Here is a 19,226-nt window from a genome sequence, read left to right on the forward strand (position 1 = left end):
CCGTGAAGTTTCATGACTTTTGGAGTTGTGAAGAATAGGTCTCTAATATTTGCTCCTTTTCCAGTCCAGAATCCAGCTGCCGGCATTCTCCCTCTTCATGTAAAACTTATAAAATAAGATAGAAATGGCATAAGTATTGTAATATAATGTTTAATAACAGCCCATAATGCAATAAATATCAATATAAAAGCATGATGCAAAATTGTTGTATCATTACACTCATTAGAAGGTGGGCAGGGGTAGCTAATCCTCTCTTCCTCCTTTTGTTCTTCGTTCTCCTCGTCATCTTTTTCATCCAATGAGCTCATAGTGTCATCAATTTCTTCTTCCATATATTCCTACAAAATATTAGTCTCTTCTTGGACAGCAGATACTTCCTCAATAAATCATTAATACCGGCATTATACTCATAATTCTCATAGCAATATTTAAGTAAAACATAATTTTCAAGTCTCTAAACAACATCATCATAATTTTTCACACTTTTCAAACAAAGATTCAATTTCATAAGCACCCTTAAAAGCAACAAATTCTTCTATTTGTTCCACATCATAGTAATCATATATACCATTAGCATAAGAAGCCAAGGTTTCATTATCGCTAATTTTACATGAAAAGGGAAGGTGTGGAGCCTTCATCCTAGAGCAACAAGTATAATCATATCTCAAGCATAAATTCCAAGCATACCAATGCGACATATGAATTTGATCCCATAATAGTTTGCCTTTTTGTGTCAAGCGATAATTCCTAAAGTTTTCATGTTAATCCAATGTGTCTCCCATTATAGGGAATCAATGTGCCAGAAAAAAAGTCTTGATAACCCACAAGTATAGGGAATCAATTATAGCCGTTCTCGATAAGTAAGAGTGTCGAACCCAACGAGGATCTAAAGGTAGAACTTTTATTCCCTCAAGTTCTATCAACCACCGATACAACTCTATGCACGCTTAATGTTTGCTTTACCTAGAACAATTAAGAAACTAGAAGTACTTTGTAGGTGTAAAGGGATAGATTTGCAAGATAATAAAGAACACGTAAATAAAAGCTAGGGGTTGTTTAGATAAAGAAACAACTAAGTTAGTTTTAGTAGAAAGCTTTTTGTCACAAGAAAGTTATTTATCCCTAGGCAATCGATAACTAGGTCGGTAATCATTATTGCAATTTTATATGAGGGAGAGGCATAAGCTAACATACTTTCTCTACTTGGATCATATGCACTTATGATTGGAACTCTAGCAAGCATCCGCAACTACTAAAGATCATTAAGGTAAAACCCAATCATCTTATATCTTATATTTACTAATTAGAAGCACCATATGAGGCTCCATCTTAATCCTAGAGTAACAACAATAATAACCGTAGGATTGTTTAATATACGACTAGGATTAAAATAAATCTAGACATTTCACTTAAGAGTACCATAAGGTCACGCTACGGAAACATGTCTATGGTAAGTCAAAAGAAAATAAGTAGCGTGTCCTAGACATGTTACGGCCAGCCTCTAAGGAAAAGTAATAATAAAAGTACCCATTACAAACATGTTTCCATGATCTATACGGACCTGATGCACTAATTTGTTTAAATGTGTGTGATGTATTACTGATACGTCTCCAATGTATCTATAATTTTTTATTGTTCCATGCTATTATATTATCAATCGTGGATGTTTTATATGCACTAGATGACTCGTTGCGCCAATGGCGCAAAGGCCGGCAGCAAGCCAAGTATTGTAAGAGTGGTGATAGGAAAACTCGGACACAGATTGAAATAATGAGTACTTTGCGCCGATGGCGCAAAGGGCGAGAGCAACCTAGCATTGAAAACCATGAACGTAAGAATATTTAGACACTGATTGGAAGATAAGGAAATAGATACTAATAAGGTATAATGTTGATACACAACGTTACAATTTATGGTAGCTTATTTACATTGTTTTTAGTAAGCAAGCTACATAAGTAGAGATGCATCATATAGATAGGTCTGGTCATCTCTCTTACGATGAGTGATATACGCAGTGATGAACATCAGGTAGAATCATCATTGCATGTGTCATCGGTATCGAAAATGACTTCAATGTCTAAGCAACTTTTCATGGTGGGTGTGTTCGGTGGGCTACCAATGCCAAAAGCAGAAATGCCTTCCATATCATCATCCAGTCCCCAATAATACCCTTTTTTATAGAATGTCGTTTGATTGTAATCGTATCGTTGAGGAGCTCTGCGACATATCTTATTTGCGATAGAGTATGGTTAAAATCGATGTCTTCGGGTGTTGATCCTGTTATGAAGTTGGTATCTCTTAATTATATGGTAAAGTTCTTTCACTGTCATGCGATCCCCGCCCGGAATACTGCACCAACTGCTGCTTAGATAATCCATTATTACTTATTTTCTTTAAGCTCCTGTTTTAGAGAATTTTTTTTGTTGAACCAGCTGGAACTTATCATAGTTGAAGTCTTGCACCACTTTGTTGTAAGAGACTTCCATAAACCTAATAGCTTCATTTTCTAGCCGATCTTCAGCTTCTTCGAGAGTTTCATAGACATAGATGGATATTGATTTCCTTGAAAGTTCATTGCTTAGTTGGTGCTTAGATGGACATAACTGAATGGTTGTGTCGACACCAACATTCCTTTACTTTTTGTGTTGAGTACACTATGATTTGGAAGGCCAATCTGTTGCATCATAGCATCCAAAAGCATTTTTGTTGGGATCCTAACTTGTTCCAACACTTTTGACCCGTTGCACAGCTGACGCAAAAAAACAAGAGCGAACCAAGCATTCAAACCATGCAAATAAGAGTGGTTTAGAGATTGATAATAAAATCCTTAAAGCATAAAGAAATAGATTCTTAGGTATAATTTTTATAGAGAACGCTATATATTACTCTCTCTGTTCCTAAATATAAGATGTTTTGACAGTTCAAATGACCACATCGACTAAGTAGCTCTTCAGGGTAGGTGTGTCCAGTGGGCTGTCATTGGCGAACACACGAATCCATATGACCGAACTCGTTGTCTAAGCTCTCAAAATGTCTTTGGATTGTAAAGTGTATCGTCAAGGTGCTCTACAATATATCTTACTTACGTCGCCTTCAGTTGATTCCAAAATGAAACTGGTATAGATTGTACTGAAAAGCATTAAAAAGAGTTGAATATGTTAGCATCAAAGTAAGTTAATATGTAGCAAGCATAAAAGTCTTCTCACTGATTATCTTTAACCATCATGTAACACAATCACCTAAATCACTAAACTCCCTGGGGTTAAAACTCCTGGGAACGACTATTTCTGACATCAGTTTTGACACTTTCCTCTCATGTTTTTTTAAAAGAACTCGTCCCTCCCAAGTGCGACGGCCCTTTTTTTGAATAGTTCGAATTGCTTACCACAATATTCACGTGGTTCGATGGCCCGTTTTGTTGGAGTGTGAAGTTTGTGTGCTCGGGCACCATGGTGCCCTTAAAAAAATGCAAAACCCATATTTAAAAGTAAAAAAATCGAAAATAATTCTGTTGAAACTTCCATGTATTCACTATGGATCCATGGAATTTTGTTTCGAAAAGAAATGTAATTTGAAAGCTATGCAAAAAAACAAAATTCCGGCCAAAAAAAATTCCGCCCATTTGAAAATACATATTTTTCTTTTTTTACACTACATGGGAAAGCAAAATGTTACAATTTTTTGCACATATATAGTATATATGTGTGTGTGCGTGTTTACAAAAGGTTTCAAATTTTTTTGAGCTGTAAAAAATGATTTTTTTAGCAGGCACCATGTTGCCCGTGCACATCTGGCAATATTGGGTTTGTTGGGAGTGCGGAGGAATGGCGCTCGGGCGCGTTTAGTGGTTGTGGTTAAATGGACAGTTGTAAATTCAGGTGCAATAAATGCTCTGCATGTTCATTTGTCTAACAGATTTAAGATTAATTAAGAAAGGATGATTTCAAATCCCAATTTGCAAATTGTTTCTTTTCATGTTAGCGGTGCAAAAAAAGGCCTACCCTAGCAGATTTGGGACGATAACATTTCATAATTTGCAAAATAAGAAATCTTCATGTTCGTTGTGCAAATGATGATTACATTTAAATATTTACAAATTAGGATTTGTTCATGTTCACCATGCAAAAAATGCGACTACATTTTACAATTTGAAAATTGGGATTTGTTCATGTTGGCCATGCAAAAAAATGCCCTAGCACATCGTAAGTTTTCTAGTAGGTTCGGATTAATTAGACCTAATACAAAAATCAAATACGGGATGCATTGGAGAGGCTGACGTGGGATGGACACTTTTGAGTGAGAGCAAGCGAGCTCGGGTACTCTTCGGAGTTTCCGGTCTTGTTGGCCGTTTCTTTAAGCGGTGTAGTGCAAAGTGGCGTGGGGATAGGAGGACGGCGCGCAGCACGTGTCGCTCCTCTGCACTGTTGTCTCATCGCTGCTTCTCCCCCTCGCTTCTCTCCTCCGACGATCTTGAAATCCCAGCGCATGGTGGATGGCACCTCTCCCCTCTTTCTCTTCCCCGCCCCAAGTTTTCCAGCCTCCGCTGATGCGCACCGTTGTTCGGGAGCAAGAGGGGGCCCGCCTCCTGTGCTGTGGCGCTGCCCAACGGCAGGCCCAGACACTCGAGCCGACCGCCTGTTGCCAGCGTCGGCTTGAGCGGCCGCCACCTCCTCTCCTCTCCAATCGGGATCTCGGACCTCACCAGCAGAGCCCTCGTTTTCGGGGAAGGCAGCCATCGCCAGTGTTAAACGTAGGATTTATGGGAACTGGCTCAACCCTTTAGGGGTGGCCTATCACATATATTTATAAGGTTACACAATATACAGATTACACAGTTGGGCTACGTTACAAAGTCTAACACCCTCCCTCAATCTCAACTCACTCCTGATAAATCTAGAAGGTTGAGATTGCGCCTACAGACCTCGAACATGGGAGAAGGTAGAGGCTTGGTGAAGATGTCTGCAAGTTGATCCTTCGAGGAGATAAACTTGATTTGTAGTAGCTTCTGTGTAACACGTTCCCTCACAAAATGATAGTCAATCTCAATATATTTGGTTCGTGCATGGAACACCGGGTTTGTCGAAAGGAATGTAGCACCGATGTTGTCACACCAAAGAACCGGAGGATGTGACTGGGAGATTCCCGGCTCTCAAAGCAAAGACTCAATCCAGATAAGCTCAGCAGTCGCATTGGCAACAGCTTTGTACTCGGCTTCCGTGCTGCTACGAGAAACAGTGGCTTGCTTGCGTGCACTCCAGGCGATCAAATTACGACCCAAAAATACAGCATATCCCCCCGTGGATCGCCTGTCATCCGGACACCCAGCCCAATCAGCATCTGAGAATGCAGATAGAACAACAGAGGAACTAGGTCGCAGATGAAGACCATAGGAGACAGTGAGACGCACATAACGAAGAATGCGCTTCACAGCAGACCAGTGCACATCAGTAGGGGCATGAAGATACTGACACACCCTGTTAACCGCAAAGGAAAGATCAGGGCGTGTGATAGTCAGATACTGCAAGCCACCAACAATACTCCGATACTCCGTAGCATCCGTAGGAGACAAAATAGTACCAGCAGTAGCCGAGAGCTTATCAGTAGAGGACATGGGCGTGGGGGATGGCTTACACTTGAGCATACCAGCACGGCGCAAGAGGTCAAGGGAGTACTTCTTCTGGGTGAGAGCTAAGCTACCACGAGACTGATGTGCAACTTCAATGCCTAGGAAGAAGTGTAGCTGTCCCAAATCTTTTACCGCAAAATCTCTGCCAAGTGCAGTCACAAGAGCATCAGCAGCCGTTGCAGAGGAGCTGACCAGAATAATGTCATCGATGTACACCAGCAAATACACAGTCACACTGGGGCGCTGAAATAAGAATAGTGAGCTGTCAGCTGTCGACGGAACGAAGCCATGAGTACGAAGAGCCGAAGCAAGGCAAGCATGCCAGGCACGAGGCGCCTGTTTCAGTCCATATAGAGCCTTCGTCAGACGACAGAGATGATGAGGCTGAGCGTGATCAACAAACCCTGGTGGCTGCCGCATGTAAACCTCCTCTTCAAGCAGTCCATGGAGAAAAGCATTCTGAACATCAAGCTGTCGAAGAGACCAACCACGAGATACTGCAAGAGACAGGAGAAGCCGAATAGTAGTAGGCTTAACAACTGGGCTGAATGTATCCTCATAGTCCAGACCCTGACACTGTTTAAACCCTCTAGCCACAAGACGTGCCTTGTAGCACTCAATAGATCCGTCCGCATGTCTCTTGACTTTAAAAACCCACTTCGAATCAATGATGTTGACACGAGGCGGAGGAGGAATCAGTGTCCATGTCTCATTATGCATAAGAGTGTGGTACTCTTGCTCCATAGCAGCCCGCCAGTGAGGAATACTCATAGCGGCCTCATAGTTACGTGGTTCATCATTGGGATCTGCAACAGAATGAGCAAGACAGGCAGCCAAATATGTGTCAGTACCATCATGATGCTGCTTGGGTTGAACAATACCGCTGCGGCTGCGAGTATGCGGACGTTGCAGGGCAACGAGAACAGGAGCCGGCGACGCCAATACTGGAGATGACGACGGTAGGTCGGGCGACGGGGGCCCAGACAAAGACCCAGGCGAGGTGATGGTAGGCCCGGCCGACCCAGGTGAGAGGTGCGGCAGGGACATACGACCAGGCGACGGCGGCAAGGACGGAGGCGAGGCCGGGCATGGAGATGGTGGCAAGGACCGCTCGAGCCGCCCAGGTGAGACCGTCGGAGACGGGGGCCGCGCCTCGGCTGGTGTGGCGGGCCGCGCCTCGGCTGATGTGGGCGGCACCTCGGCCGACACCGACCCAGGTACGGAGGCCAGCGCCGGTCCAGTGGCATGAGCGGGCGTGGCTCCAGAGACGGGGTCGACGACGGGAGTTTGTGCAGGCACGTGCACCGACCGATCAACATGCGTCACAGGAGTTGCATCCGGAAGTAGTTCCAGGCGAGCACCACGTCCAATACCTGCACCATGATTAGATATCAACACAGGCGAATATGCAACATCTTCAAATTGGCCAAGCATAATAGGAGATGGATGCATAGATGGAGGTGTGGCGGGTTGCTGCGGCATGGCGGAAAAAGGAAAGACGTTCTTATCAAAGACAACATCACGGGATATGTAGACACAATTTGTTGGCACATGAAGGCACTTGTAGCCTTTGTGAAGAGAACTATAACCCAGAAACACACATTTCTTAGACCGAAACTCAAGCTTTCTATGATTATATGGACGAAGATGGGGCCAGCAGGCACACCCGAACACCTTAAAGAAGGTATAGTCAGGAGTTTCATGGAGAAGGAGCTCAATAGGAGTTTTCATATTAAGGACACGCGTAGGTAGTCGGTTAATAAGAAAACATGTTGTAGCAAAAGCGTCGCTCCAAAAACGAAAGGGTACAGAAGCGTGAGCCAGGAGTGTGAGTCCGGTCTCAACGACATGTCGATGCTTGCGCTCTACAGCGTCGTTCTGCTGATGTGTATGAGGACATGATAAACGATGAGAGATCCCAAGCTTATTAAAGAAAGTGTTGAGGTTTCGATATTCGCCCCCCCCCCCCCCCCCCCCGCAATCGGACTGAACATGGATAATTTTATGCTTGAGAAGACGTTCTACATGCACTTGAAACTGAATGAAGATATCAAACACATCAGCTTTGCGCTTAAGAAGATAAAGCCAGGTAAAGCGACTATAGGCATCAATAAAGCTAACATAATAGTTGTGACCACTCACAGACGTTTGGGCAGGACCCCATACATCAGAAAACACAAGTTCAAGAGGACTCGTTACTTGACGAGTAGAAGAAATAAATGGTACCTGATGACTCTTGCCTTATTGACAGGCATCACACACGGATATCTCCTTATTGCTAGACTCGATAGGCAGCTCATGGCGGTGAAGTATATGGCGAACTATGGGAGTGGCAGGGTGACCAAGGCGAGAGTGCCACTGGGACGGTGACACACGAACACCACTGAAGACGCGCAGGGCGGATGGATCCTCCAAGCGGTATAGGCCATGGCTGAGGCGACCACTAAGCAGAATTTCCTGAGTGGCTCGGTCCTTAACAAAAAGATCAAACGAATGAAATTCATATAAGACATTGTTATCAAGAGTGAGCTTGGGAACAGATAACAGATTAAGAGTCACCGAGGGGACCCGTAAAATATTACGAAGATGAAGCTGCCTAGACGGATGACTAGTTAAGAGAGATGCTTGACCAACGTGAGAGATGGGCATACCTACACCGTTGGCGGTGTGAACCTTGTCGTGACCGGAGTATGGCTGGTGGGTGGACAACTTGGCGAGCTCGTTCGTCATATGATTTGTGGCACCAGTGTCCATATACCACGCAGGATCAATTGGGTATGATGGTGTAAAGCCGTGTTCAGCGCGTGTATCCTTGCCCTTGGCGGCAACATGAGCAGCAGGACGGCCAAGATCCGCCATAGCAAATTGACGCTCATTACCTTTTCCATCATTGCCAATACCCAGGAAGCTCCGCTGAAAACGCTTGTGGCACTTGGAGGCGAGATGCCTCTCACGCCCGCAGAGCTGGCACCGCACGGGGCCGCCACCCGAGGATGGCGCAGGGGGGTTGGCGACCCGGGCAGGCGACGAAGGCGCAGGGGGCGCTGGCCATGCGACACCCAAAAGGCCGCTGGCTGGTCGGCGATGGTGGTAACGGAGCGGCGAGCTTCGATGCGTTGCTCGGTGAAGAGCAAACGAGAGAAGAGCTCGTGCGGAGGAAGCGGAGGCTTGGCGTTATGGACGGCCTCGGCAAGGTTGTCGTAGTCGGCATCGAGACCCTTAATAACGTAGCCGGCGAACTCCTCATCACTCAGCGGTCGACCGATAGAGGTCAATGTATCCGCCAAGACCTTGATTTTGTTGAACTACATTGTGGCAGATGAGTCCAATTTCTTGATATCATCAAACTTGCTGCGAAGAGCCATGGAGTGGGCGGTGGAGGTCTGTGCAAACGCATGCTCCAAAGTTGTCCACGCATCCAAGGAAGAGGCAGCAAAGAGGCAAAGACCAGCAACCCCGTCGCCGAGGGAACCCTGGATGGCGGAGAGGATCGCTTGGTCTTGCTGCACCCGCACACGGTGCGCCGGGTTGATGGCCGGGCCATGGACGGTAGGAATAACCTGCGGCGGACACGGCAGGGAGCCATCAACGTAGCCATGAGCAGCGGTAGAACCTTGGCACGCCAAAACAAATAGTTGTCCGGCGTGAGGCGAGTCGTGATGAGATTGTCGAAGTGGAACGGGCCAGAGATCATGGCGGCGTTGGTGGTAGCAACAACGGGAGCCGCAGGGGCTTTGGGTGCCACACCCGCGGGCTGATCATGGGAGGCCCCCGAGGCCGCCAACATGATGGCGAGTGTCGGGGACGAGCCAGCAGTGGCCGCAGGTGGCGCCAGCATCGCGGCGGTGGAGAACGCCATCGTCGACGGCGTGGGAGACGGCGGGATCAGAGCCGAGAACAACGAACCAATGGCGGTGGTGCCGAAGACTTGGGGCCGTGGCGTCGCACCAGCATGGGCGGGAAGGTTTAGAAGGGCGGCCAGCGTCGCGGGGATGGCCCCGGAGCTGGCGGAACCGGAGGTGGAAGCGGTCATGGTAGCTGCGGCGGCGGCGGCCCTAGGGTTTGGGACACGGCAGCGGCGGCGGCTGAGGTGGAGTTGTCGTAGGTCCTAGGTTTAGGCTGATACCATGTTAAACGTAGGATTTGTGGGAACTGGCTCAACCCTCCAGGGGTGGCCTATCACATATATTTATAAGGTTACACAATACACAGATTACACAGTTGGGCTACGTTACAAAGTCTAACAGCCAGCGACTGAGGATGCCTCTCACGAGCATGCCCGTGGTTGCCCACATCCTAGCAGTGTGTGGGAGCCGGTGTCTTTGGGCAGAGGTGAGTCTCCTTGCCGGCGACCTCACGGTCTTGTCGGCGACTCCACCATCACTAGTATATCTGGAGGTATGGTAGCTTCTGCACCCCCTGTCTTCTTTGATAGTGATTTTTTTGTTGCTATTGTTGCAGAAAACAGCCAAAACATGCTTGAGATTTCAGTAAAACAGATTTTGTTTTACTATGTTTGCTCTAAAAAATTGTTCTGACCATTTCAGTGGGGATCTTCATTGCTTCTTCAGGCTGGGGAGGCTGCTCTACGCCGGGTCTTTTTCTGCTTCCTCTGTCGTGTCTTTTGGGGCAGCACGGTATGGCATTTATTTTCTTCTATGAGGATCTATCTTGTTTCTTATCCAGTTTGCGTGGTGATGATGTGGCGTTGGATTGTCGGTGGTGATGTTTCTGTTAGTAGGTTGTGGTGGTGTCTTTCGATTCCGTCAAAAGGTTTTAGTGGTGATATTGTTTTTGCTGTTTGTCATTTTGGTGAGTATGGTCTGGTTGTGAGTTGCAGGCCACCGTCTCGGTCAGAGGAAGGGCGCGTTCTCGATCTGGTCGAACATGGTGTGCACGGCAAGGCAGCTCTATATGGAGGGAGAGGCAATTTTGGGACGACTTCTTGATGAGTAGAATTTACTAAGCAATTAGATCAAATACACATATATTTAATGCAACGCTCTGTTCCGTATCTGAATGCTCAAGTTGGAAAGTTGTGTCAGCTTGACAATTGTCAAATCCCTGCTGGAAAAGTACCACATTGATTTGAAGCTAATTGGCCACCTTGCGGTTGGTAGCAAGACAGTGATAGACAAAAGTAAATCCATCAAAACGTGGCTGATGCAATTTTTTGAGGTAAATCATGGAATAGCATCCCACATATATTCACCCTCTAAACCTTGATCTTGATGAATTCATGTTTTCCAGTTCTTTTAGTTGTTTGTTAGTTCAATCTCAGTCTCACTCACTCAGTCACTACCGTTGACACTTGTCGCAAATACTGACATTGAGGAAGTTTGACTCCAGTAATGCATGTTATGGTGGAACAACCTCCCTTTTGAATTGGTGTAACTTCGGTCGAAAGTCGATGTTGGGATGAATGTTACGGCCTTGTAGTCTGCACAGATAGCACGGTTAGTCACCCAATATGACCATCTAACTGTTGCACTAAATGGATTCAGTTTCTCTTCCTCTTGTCTCTGTGCAACACTCATTTGCTACCCCATATTATGTTCAGGTTTATGCAGAGCGGCTAGCTCGGCCTATGGGTGGAGCTGCTACGGTTGCTATGCTTATTGGTCCAAATGCATCTATTTCTTTCGAAAGCAAATATAGAGCTTCTCACATGACTCATGTTTACGATCTCTACAAGCCTCATCTTGCAAGTGAATATCTGGTTAGGGTTCTATCACTTGTTTTTGTTTGTTTGTTTAGGCATCTAAATAAACAATTTTCTCAACCAGATACCATTGTTGCCTATTTCGTAGTATTATATCACCTGTACACATTATAGCTAGGTTGTTAATGGGAAACTTTCTCAAACATGTGATTGAAGACCATATAGTTCCTAATAAAAAAAGAAGTCTCATATAGTTTGTCTATATATAATTCCTAATAAAAAAACCCTCATATGCAGGTTGGGGACAGAGGTGTGTGGTTGTTGAGTTAACTGCGTCGTTTTGAACTTTTGATAAGAAAAATACACAGTCGCCATGCTATTATGTCCTTTTTAAGTGGCCTGAATTCGCTCGTGCTTGGTGCAGCGAGATGCATGGCACTGCGGGAGTTGTGGCGGACATGGACAGATGAATTCACATGATCTTGAGATTGCATGGAACCCTATGTTGTTGACACATAAGGTGTATGATCTTGACCTCACTGAACCCTGTCTTGGTAAATTTATCAGTTCCTTACATCTGTTCGTGTAACTTCGAACCCAGTTTAGGCCCTGTTTGGTTTCAAATAAATCACCAACTTATAAGTCGAAAAGTGAAAGAAGTGACTTATTTTGCCAAACAGACCCAACTTATAAGTCACCTCAACTTATAAGTCATAAGTTGCTCCACCCCAACTTAAAACTTATAAGTCACCCCCTTTTACGTGGGTCCCACCACTTTTACATAAAAAACAAGGTGGAAAGGTGTGGTCATGTGACTTATAAGTCAGGTGACAACCAAACGGGCGTGACTTACAAGTCACTGGTTTTAAGTCACCTGACTTATAAGTCGGGTGACTTATTGGAACCAAACAGGCCCTTAGACATACTCAGTTTCATAGGGCAAACGAGTAAGGAAAAGCAATTGATGTTGTTAAGAAGCATTGGGGAAAGTATGTATCTTGCCTGGAATCTCATACGTCTGTTATTTCAATTGCTTGTATGATAAAAATTACTGCGTGAAGATTTTGCTTTTGCAGTTTGCCTGGTTTAATGCTCTATTCATTTACTTTGCAGCTCATAACACTTCTGTTGAAACTACTTGTGAGCGGATGTTTACGCCATTAATGTCGACCATTATATTGGAGGATTTAAAGTAGGTAATATACTATCATGTTTAAATAAATTCTCATCTTGTTTGTTTCAAGAACCTGAGTGTTGTTACAGAATAACATATTAGCTAATCTCAATTTCTTAGGGTGACACCTGTTGCACCAATTGACATTGTTGACAGCATAACAAAAGAAGCTTGAACTAATATTAATTTGCAATTGAGAAGAGGAGCGTGAGGGAATATGATGTGACATGTGAGTATCTTCTCTCTATGTAACTACATCATTGGTAATTTGTATTCTTTCACTATTTGTCATACAGTTCCACCAAATGTCACAAGTACCTAATACAAACCAAGGGCTTCCTTTAATAGCTATAAGTTTTACATCACCGAGAAACAAATTCTACAATAATGTTGGTAAGCATCATATTCACATGCCATAGCCAAAAAGAGCAAGCACATGGTATTCTAAGAATGGCCCATAAAACTAAGCGATGTAGCAGAGGAAGGTGGCAAACCTTAATCACAGCACGACATCCGCTAGCTACGGATGGATTGAACAATACCTGGAAGAAGAACATAGCAATACACACATCAAAAAGAGGCCAAGGCATGGATTGGATCAAATGCATATCCTACCGGAAAAGAAACAATAGTTGGAGGTTCGCCATCATGGAAGGAGGTGGATAACAACTTCTTGTCAGATTTTATTGGCCATCGCAGAAATAAATAGAAATCGTAACATCCCCATGATTGATAACAGGAAATAATAACTTACCTTCAAATCTCAGAGAGAGTGGCACACACAGAGAGTGAGTGAGAGAGAGAGAGAGAGGGAGACTTAGACACCATTCATCGTAGTAAAAATGAGTGCACGCCGCAGAACTGATCATATGGGAAGAATACCCTTCGAAATTATATCCCAAAAGCTAGGCGCAGCCAATATAAATATACAACTGTCATATATTAGAAAATGGTATTATAGGTGTGCTAATGCCTAAAGTACCAGAACAAATCATGCTCATATGCACATGAGCACATCACAACACAGACATGCATAAACACATGGCAAATTTCTGAAGAAAAGGGTCGGAGCGTCACAAGACCACATGATTTTCATAGGAAAGACTTCTGGTCATGTGTCACCTAAAAGTATATACATGCAAGAACCTTTTCTCTCTTGATCTTGGAAACATCTACCTGCCTAGAAAGATGCTAGAAGCATGATCCAGGCGAGAGAAAAGTATTTTCCCCCTAAGAAGCTACAGAGAGAGAGAGAAGTGAGCCAGTGATCCTCGCATAGCTAGTGCACACACACACACACATCAAGCCAACACACCATAAACGCAGGAGCAGCACGCAAGCCACAAATAGGCGTGTGGCGCAGCGCACGGGGAAGACAGAGACACAACCAATAGAGTGAGGAGCAGATAGCCACGCTTGCCGTCGAGCCGTTCACACTAAAAGGGATAAAAGAGTAGGACGTTTCTATTCTCAAACCTTCCCATCATAGGGAGTAATTATCAAACAGAGAAACAAAAGGAAAAGAAAAGCAAGAAGTTCCCTTCCTCCATCTGTTTTTTATTTTCTTTCACTTATATACATTAGACTAACACACAAGCACTTCAACTATTATAAACATAATTCCCAATTCAAGAACATGGTTGAATATTAGAGCACCACATACTACTCTTCGTAAAGTAAAACCAGGCATGCCAAGTCATGACTGACAGACGAAGCTCAGGAAGGATTCGATTGTGCTATTAGTCGGTAGGTACATTACAGAGCTTGTTCATGCTACTAAGAACATCTGTTATTGGATTATTATAACCACACTTCATGTTTCTATTTTCTAAATTAAAATAAGCGATCTCACTACAGTAAAAAATAATCACATATATAGCTGACATAATTACCTCGCGAAGCTATTAGCAAGGTAGTAGCAAAATATTATGCTATCCTAATCATATTGCCACATTACAATTGACCGATTCTAGTCTAGGTTTTAAATTTCAAAAGGGAGAACAACTCACCATGCTCTTTGATTTCTTCTTGGACCCATGTTTCCCATCACCAGTCCCCTCCCTGCCGCACGAATCCTCATTGATCTATGCAAATCTTTAAATGAAAGCATCCAAATAACCAATATGTATCTTCAAAATAGAAAAATCAAATTCATAAAAGCTATCTAATTGATGGAAGGAGCTTTATTTTATAATGGATTCACTCTATCAGGCAAACTGTGATGTTTTGGCATCCACGGTCGAAACATCAATATAAGATTCAAATATTTAGACATGACAGTGAGTCATGATGTCATAAAAAGCAGAGTTTTTCTCAATCATTTATGTGGGACAAAGTACATAGTAGATATGCTTAATAATAAGTTAACAAAGATGACACCCAATGACTCAAACACTAAAGCTTTAGCTTCACCATAACAAATTAATCTTTGCCATGTACAGTCTAGCCCTCAATACCTGGCATCTCATTTTACAATGGAACTCTCTTTTCCCTTGGCAAGCAGCAGTAATGTAGCAGTAGCACTTCTTTCTCGTGTACTCTGTTGGACATAACAAATATTAGATGCTGAAAAATCATGTTACACATGAAGCCAAATAAGCATTTTTGCATAAACCAAAAGGATAAACTCACCCTGGGGTAGACTGCAATCATCTGATAATCACATCAATCTTGTATAATCTATTCAAACAGATTTGTCGGTCAAAATATGACAATTAGCATCCACCATGTAGCTTTATTAAGGGTATTGTTCAATGTCGGGCTGCAAATTATAAACACGCATTACTGCATTTAAATCTATGCTCCCGAAAAAAATAAGTAAGTGGTAAGAATTATGAAAATATATAACACACTTTGCCATGGATTGCAAAAACTAAAAAAGAAAAGGTTGCCTAGTATGGACTCTTCTATATGCACACCTTATATTTCCTACATGAAGAAGAATAAGAGATGAACCACTAACCTAGCAAGCAGTCAAGCGAACCTGATGGTACTGGTCTCTTGCCATCGAGGCCAATGCGCTTGACTTGGCGCTGGGTGCTACTGCCTTCACGCCGCAAGACTTTCTTACTCTTGTTGTCCTCTCCCTCGAATGCAATGAACATCAGGTACATACACCATAGAGAATATGTAAGTAACTGAACATATGACATATCCTTCATCAATTCTTAAATAAAAAACTAAAGTTCAGGTTTTCTCACTGGCTCATAGCCTTCTCTTCAATCCTTGCTTCTCACAAAGAGTTTTCCTCTCCCTCCAATGCAATGAACAACAAGTGCATACACCATAGAGAGAATGTTAGCAACTGAACATATGACACGTCCTTCATCAATTCTTAAAAAACTGAAAATGAAGCTCTTCTCATTGGCTCATAGCCTTCTCTTCAATCCGTGCTTCTCACAAAGTGTTTTCAGATTCACAAATAACCAAGGAGGCAACCAACAACATATAGTAGCACATAGCAGCAGCACAAGTACAGTTAGGCCAAGCAGCAGCCAAGCCTGGTAGCAGCAGAACCCACAGCAAACACATCTACCAGCATAAATTCAAAAGAGAGAGGAGGGAGGAGGAAAGAGCTCACCTGCCTGCAGAGACAAGAATGGCTTGAGGAGTAGGGTTCTGGATGACAGGTGGCTGGGTGGGCTCGTCTTTAAGCAGTTTTCATTGCTGGCCACAAAAGCTTCACCTGAATACTGAAATCATAAAAGTTGTGTGCATAAAGACGAAGATAAAATCACTCTAAGCAAGATGAGAATGACAAATTGAAAAGCTCATTGTACCTATTAAACTAAGGACAGGAATGGCCTTTATTGAACTAACATACTGTTCCTAAGAGACTGAGAATCAGGGACAACCTTTATTAAACTAAAAAATTGATCAAATTGGGCATTTAGAATTCCTCCTAGATATTGTGAGCAGCACAGGTCCGATATGTTTCGAGCCCAGTAAAAATATGCATGCTTTCACATGTTCCAGACATATTTAATATCTTCTATGTGTATGCATACACAGACACAAGAATGTCTAAATATACAGGCGTGCATGGAAAGACAAGGACCAAATTCTTTCCTGAATGTCTAAATGAACACACAAGAATGTTGCACTGGTCAAATCGCCCACCTCGTGTCGTTGCTGCCGGCACTATCGGCGTTGATGTACATGTACTCCACGACTGTGTTGTTGCCTCGAGTAATCAGCACATGAGCTATTGGCATGAAATTAGGAATCATTGTATATGGTTTTTCAAACTATAAGCCTATAAAAAAGCAAATATATCAAGACCTAACATAACAGCCAACGGTTGCAACCATAGCCTAAGTTAGAGAAAGAACAACCTAGCCGGAGCATACCTGCAAGCCAATGGCGGCCATGATGAACAAGGGCTGACCACCCCTTCTCCCCTGCAGCTCCACCCCAGTGCGATGGGAGCGATGTCCCGCTGCTTCTTGCCCTGGTCACCGGCCACGCTACTCCTTCGCCCCACCACTGGCCTCCCCTGCTCCTCAACCTCCACCGTCAATACCTAGCTGGGACGCTACTCCTCAATTTCGCCGCGCCGCCCCTCTTCTCCTGCGGGATGTGACCCTTCTCTTTGAGGAGAAGCCGGCACGCGGGAGGATCCGGTAGTAGGAGAGGAGGAGAGGCAGCGCTGGGCAGAGGAGGAGGAGGAGAAGGGGCGCGGTGGTGGCGGTAGTCGTGAGGAGGAGAGGAGAGACGAGGCATGGGATCTGGGGGATCGAGGATGTGAGAGGATTGCAGCTAGGTTTTCACCCGATTCCACAGCGCATAGAACGGACGGGACCCTGATGTTTCTTCTCAATGTAACTACAAAACGGGCCCGCGAGGAAAGGAGCCCCACACGTCATCCGCTGCAGTATGAAAGATCAATGTTCAAAGAAACTAACCGCGGGATTTTTGACAGCACTGTAAAATCGGGCCAGCGAGGCAGATCGTGCGGCCGGAACGCATGCACGCCGCAAATGCCTCTAGAATGGCGGGTACTCTAGCGGGCTTTATATGTTTAATTTATATGTTATTTTATATGATTTTTGGGACTAACCTATTAACCTAGATCCCAGTGCCAGTTTTTGTTTTTTTCCTTGTTTTTGAGTATCGGAGAAAAGGAAAACCAAACGGATTCCAATTAACTTAAAATTTCACGGAGATCATTTTTGGACCAGAAGAAGCCCACAGAGTACCGGAGATGGGCCAGAAGAGTCCCGAGGCCACCACGAGGGTGGGGGCACGCCCTACCCCCCTGGGCGCGCCTCCCTACCTCATGGCCGCCTCGGGGACCCCCCTGACTTGTTCTCGACTCAAACACCTCTTATATATACCCAAACTTCCAGAAAGAAACCTAGATCGGGAGTTCCGCCGCCGCACGCCTCTGTAGCCACCGAAAACCAATCTAGACCCTTTCCGGCACTCTGCCGGAGGGGGGAATCCCTCTCCGGTGGCCATCTTCATCATCCCGGTGCTCTCCATGACAAGGAGGGAATAGTTCACCCTCGGGGCTGAGGGTATGTACCAGTAGCTATGTATTTGATCTCTCTCTCTCTCTCGTGTTCTTGATTCGGAACGATCCTGTTGTATCGCGAGCTTTGCTATTGTAGTTGGATCTTATGATGTTTCTCCCCCTCTACTTTCTTCTGATGAATTGAGTTTTCCCTTTGAAGTTATCTTATCGGATTGAGTCTTTAAGGATTTGAGAACACTTGATGTATGTCTTGCATGTGCTTATCTGTGGTGACACTGGGATATCACGTGATCCACTTGATGTATGTTTTGGTGATCAACTTGCGAGTTCCGTGACCTTGTGAACTTATGCATAGGGGTTGGCACACGTTTTCGTCTTGACTCTCCGGTAGAAATTTTGGGGCACTCTTTGAAGTTCTTAGTGTTGGTTGAATAGATTAATCTGAGATTGTGTGATGCATATCGTATAATCATACCCACAGATACTTGAGGTGACATTGGAGTATGTAGGTGACATTAGGGTTTTGGTTGATTTGTGTCTTAAGGTGTTATTCTAGTACGAACTTTAGGATAGATTGAACGGAAAGAATAGCTTCGTGTTATTTTACTACGGACTTTTGAATAGATTGACCAGAAAGAATAACTTTGAGGTGGTTTCGTATCCTACAATAATCTCTTCGTTTGTTCTCCCCTATTAGTGACTTTGGAATGACTCTTTGTTGCATGTTGAGGGATAGTTTTATGATCCAATTATGTTATTATTGTTGAGAGAAATTGCACTAGTGAAAGTATGAACCCTAGGCCTTGTTTCCTAGCATTGCAATACCGTTTACGCTCACTTTTACCACTTGCTACCTTGCTGTTTTTATATTTTTCTGATTACAAAAACCTTTATCTACTATCCATATTGCACTTGTATCACCATCTCTTCGCCGAACTAGTGCACCTATACAATTTACCATTATATTGGGTGTGTTGGGGACACAAGAGACTCTTTGTTATTTGCTTGCAGGGTTGCTTGAGAGAGATCATCTTCATCCTACGCCTCCCACGAATTGATAAATCTTAGGTCATCCACTTGAGGGAAATTTGCTACTGTCCTACAAACCTCTACACTTGGAGGCCCAACAACGTCTACAAGAAGAAGGTTGTATAGTAGACATCAAACTCTTTTCTGGCGCCGTTGCCGGGGAGGTTATCGCTTAAAGATATATCTTTAGATCTTATAATCGAATCTTTTGGTTTCTTGTTTTATCACTAGTTTAGTCTATAAAAAAATTACAAAAAAT

General features: G+C 44.0%; 1 long non-coding RNA gene across 2 annotated transcripts; it reads right to left on the minus strand.

The window, feature by feature from the left end:
* Positions 1-11,633: 11,633 nt before the first annotated feature.
* LOC125520729 (uncharacterized) lies at positions 11,634-16,096 on the minus strand. 2 transcript variants are annotated; one of them, XR_015602167.1, is made up of 7 exons: positions 15,663-16,096; positions 15,425-15,548; positions 15,094-15,223; positions 14,919-15,001; positions 14,472-14,556; positions 12,957-13,004; positions 11,634-11,897 (listed from the first exon to the last, which is right to left on the minus strand). It is a non-coding gene; the product is annotated as an uncharacterized LOC125520729 (long non-coding RNA). The 2 variants fall into 2 exon arrangements; XR_015602156.1 differs by lacking the exon at positions 11,634-11,897 and having other exon boundaries at positions 11,914-13,004; positions 15,663-16,093.
* Positions 16,097-19,226: the final 3,130 nt, after the last annotated feature.

The sequence above is a fragment of the Triticum urartu genome, chromosome 1A, assembly GCF_056163025.1.
Source record: "Triticum urartu cultivar PI428250 chromosome 1A, HENAU_Tu73, whole genome shotgun sequence".
NCBI lineage: Eukaryota > Viridiplantae > Streptophyta > Magnoliopsida > Poales > Poaceae > Triticum > Triticum urartu.